This window comes from Mus musculus, chromosome 1, assembly GCF_000001635.26.
Source record: "Mus musculus strain C57BL/6J chromosome 1, GRCm38.p6 C57BL/6J".
NCBI classification, from domain to species: Eukaryota; Metazoa; Chordata; class Mammalia; order Rodentia; family Muridae; genus Mus; species Mus musculus.
In genome coordinates this window covers 65,561,330-65,565,848 of record NC_000067.6, presented here as the reverse complement: position 1 = coordinate 65,565,848, position 4,519 = coordinate 65,561,330, and positions in this window count along the sequence as shown.

Sequence of the window (4,519 nt, the reverse complement as noted above, 5' to 3'; positions counted from 1 at the left end):
CCTCTCCTCCCATTGATGTCTGACAAGGCCATCCTCTGCTACATAAGCAGCTGGAACCATGGGTCTCTCCTTGTGTACTCTTTGGAAAGATCCTTTTGCCTGCCATATAGCATAGAAAACATAAAACTTATGCTTTCTATAATTCATATATAGATGCTTATCTATAGGAGTAGAGAAAATTTTGAAAGAAACAAAAGCATTATGGGTATTCATGGTACCACTCTCAGAGAGTGTCAAATGTCTCTACACTCAAACTTTCATTTATATCTTGAATCTACTTGGAAGAAAGAAGACAGACATAAATTTAGGAAGATCTGCAGGGTGTTCCAAATTATCTAATTTTTCTTTAATTTGTTTTATGCCAATACAGTCTCCATTAGTCTCTTACTCTCATGCCCTAGCTATGAGAATAGCTGCCTTCTGCTCTCCTTTTGCTACTGATTGATTCAGCTGTGTCTTAGTGTGTGCAGCTCAGAGGAGCCATTCATCCATCACAATGAATAGTCGATTAAGCTGTACTTACTACCTTCCTGCCATTACTTGCCTCCCTGATGCACCCCTGAAGTCACAGTGATTATTTAATGGACCAGAAAACATCTAATGATAGCCCACCACCCCTGGACTTGTGAATTCCTGTGGATATCTGTGAAAGTTCCTTCCTTTGGCTTCTGCCTTGGGGCTGACTGACACTGTGAAATTAATGGGCTGACCTAATTGAGGTCACTAACAAGCTATTCTTCTCCCTTGAAAGAACATATTGTTCAGTTTCTTACACACATAGGCGAGTTCAATTTTCAAGCCTTTTGGCTTTGATAGCCTTTAGCATCCTGGAAATTGTTAAAAAGCCTTATCACTGACACACAGACATACCTGTTTGACCTCTGTAGGCATCTGATTTTGAGGTTTGCTGTTTAGAGATGATAATGAGAGAGACAGGAAATTGTAGTTTTTGACCTATTGTTCACAGCAGATATAAAACCAAATTGTGGTTAATAGCAAATATTCTTCTCGGGAAGAGTTATGGTAATAGTGGTAAATTTCAAGGAAGCAGAGATTGTCATAAGAAGTGACATATTTTGCTTGAGTAATTAAATAAAAGTAGTTTCTCATGATCCTTATTGTTTTGGCTGAGGTTTTTATCAGTATGATAAAAACACCCTAAACAAAGCAATTTTGGGAGACAAAAGTCTATTTTAGCTTACAACTCTCAGGTCACACTCCATTACTGAGTGAAGTCAGGCTAGGAACCTAGAGATAGGCAGAAGGCATGAAAAACTACTGCTTACTGACGTTGTCTCAATGTCGTGCTCAGCCTACTTTCTTATACCTTGATGATCACCTGCCCAGAGGTGGCACTGCCTGCAGAGAGCTTAGCCTTCTCATATCAATCAATAATCAAGAAAATGCCCTACAGACTTTCCTACAGGCCAGTCATGTGGAAAGACTTTTTCAATTAAGATTCCCTCATTTCAGAGATGTCTCAGTTTAAACGGTTGACAAAAAACAGCCAGCATAGTATGATATAAAGTAGTAGGAGTTAGGACTCACTTTGATGGTTTGTAACTTATGAGTGGAGAAATTGTGTGTGAAACATTACAAACCACTAAAACAAAACCAAATATATAGGGATAAAAGTTTAGGGTTTTTTGTTTTGTTTTGTTTTGTTTTGTTTTGTTTTTTGTTTTTTGTTTTTTGTTTTGTTTTGTTTTTAAAAACACATATAGGAATGGAAGCAACTGAGCAGCTAACAGCTGGAATGCATTAATGGTGTTTTTAGTATTTAAGAGATACGTGGGGAAGCTTCAAGCAAAGTAAAACCAAGCAAACTACTTAGTTACAAAAGCAGCTGGCTATCTCAAAATTGAGGCTATTCTGAGTAGGAAGGAAGTAGTTGTTTGGAAGTTGGTAGAGAGTTATTGTATATATTTCCTCTTTTCCTAGAAGGTGAAATAGGTGAATAGGAATATGTGAATAGGAAACTGAACACATCTAGGGGTTGGTGGTAACTGACCCAGAAAGGTAGAAAGAGAGTGTATAAAAGCCAGACATTGTTTAAATAGTCCACAAAAAATTAGGCTGAATGTTTGTAAATAAAAACTCAGCCACATTTAAAAAAACAATACCACTAGAAACCTGATATTTAATGCTAAATTAGCATCTGAAATATTAGGCAAAGCACTGGAAACGTAAAAAGTGAAAGGTAATTAATAAAAATTTTAGAGTTTAAGAATTGCAAGGGGTGTATGATGGTTTTGTATATTCTTGGGCCAGGGAGTGGCACTATTAGGAGGTGTGGCCTTCTTGGAGTAGTTATGTCACTGTGGGCATAAAACCCTAAGACAAAGCATTACTGGATTTATCTTTCAGACTCTACAATAGTGGATTATAGCTGGGTTTGTTTTGTTTTGTTTTTTCATTTCAGTTTATTATTATTATTAATTTACTGACTTTATATGTGTATGTGTACCAAATGAGTCTGCTGCCCATAGAGGGCAGAAAAGAGCATTGGAACTCTCAGAATAGAGCTACTGATACTTTTGAGCCATCATGTGGGTGTCAGAATCAAACCCTGATCCTCTGCAGGAGTCACAAGTGCTCTTAACTGCTGACAAGTGATTTTAAGAGCTCTGGCTAATAACCTTTTGTTTATTTATTCATTTGTCAAAAAACATGTTTGGTATCTTAAAGAGAGCTTTTGTTTCCTCTCCCTTTTTCAATTCTAAGTTGAGCATTAGGTCCTAAAACTTTAATTATTTCTCATTTGCAATTTCTCCAGGAAAAAAAAAATCTCAAAATAAAGAGTAGCCTAAGAGGGCACACCCTTAGAGTGTGAATAAGGATGAGGAGAACAAACCATCAGCGTGAATAAGGATGAGGAGGGCACACCATCAGTGTGAATAAGGATGAAGAGGGCACACCATCAGTGTGAATAAGGATGAGGAGGACACACCATCAGTGTGAATAAGGATGAGGAGGGCACACCATCAGTGTGAATAAAGATGAGGAGGACACACCATCAGTGTGAATAAGGATGAGGAGGACACACATCAGTGTGAATAAGGATGAGGAGGGCACACCATCAGTGTGAATAAGGATGAGGAGGACACACCATCAGTGTGAATAAAGATGAAGAGGGCACACCATCAGTGTGAATACGGATGAGGAGGACACACCATCAGTGTGAATAAGGAGTCCAATTAGAGAATCATCAAGTCTCTAATTTGAAGCATTGAAGGACCAGAGGGTAATTCAATGAACATAAAATACATCCTGCCCTACTGACTTGACATATTTGCATGCCCTTACTCATGTCCTCAAATCATATTTCCAATCAAATTTGAGGTAAAGGCAAGGTCCCATTCCTCAACACAAACACAGGAAACTTTGAAGGAAGGTAGTTTCCTTCCCTAATATGTGATGTCTCTGAGAGTTTCAAGTTACTCATGCTATGTTTGTAAAGTAGTTGGACAAGGAGAGCTTGCCATGAAACATAAAACAACATGAGAATCAAAGTTATTAGGGAATCTATAGACAATTTATTAGTATGTTCAAGGTAAAATATCAACTTCTGGATGCTAGTGTTCCCAATTGACAGTTTGTTTGTTGCAAAATGCTGACATAGAAAAGAGAAAGCAAGAAAACTTGTCAAAAGAGAAAAAAAACACTTTTTTGTATCAGTTGCCCTTTTTTCCAAAACTCAACTCTAGCGGTTTATTTAACAAGATTCAGGGTAAAGAAAGTTGGGGACTGTTTATTCTGAACATTCAATTATTTTCTCCCTGTAACATTTATACCTCCAGAGAGATGCTGTCAGACTTGCTGACTTAAAGAAATCTCCCTAAGCCAAAAAAACCTAGGATTTGGATTAATGTTTTTTGAATGCTGCCAACCTGTTTCAGCACTTGAAATGTAAATATATTACCCTCTGACACAAAGTGGATAGTGTGGGCTATTCTCAGTTTCATTTTCTCAGTTTTTATTTCTGTTTAGTCGTGAAAATGAAGGCATTAAGTTTATTTATTTTCCTGCTTATTATGAAAAATTTATGACACTTGTTGCAGAGAGAAAGCATAGTGAACTGAGGTGTACTTTTAAGACTGTTTGACATTTTGTGATCATACACACCCTGATCATGTAGTTTACGCAATCAATCCACTATTGGTAGACTGTGTGAGTGCATCCTCTTTTGCATTTATGAGTAGGTTTTTAATACACTTTTAGATAGAAAATAGACAGGAGCAGCGGGACTGAAGCAAGATCTGTCAGCAGGATAGGTCCTGTAACTGTTTGTGAAGCCAGATAAGAATTATAAAACAGTGTTGTTAAATTCTGGCTCCTGTCTCTTTACCCTGAATCTTGTTAAATAAACTACTAGAGTTGAGTTTTGGAAAAAAAGGCAACTGATACAAAAAATGGTTTCTCTCTTTTGACAAGTTTTCTTGCTTTCTCTTTCTCTTTTTCTTTTTCCAATTTTTATTGGGTATTTTCTACATTTACATTTCAAATGCTATCCCGAAAG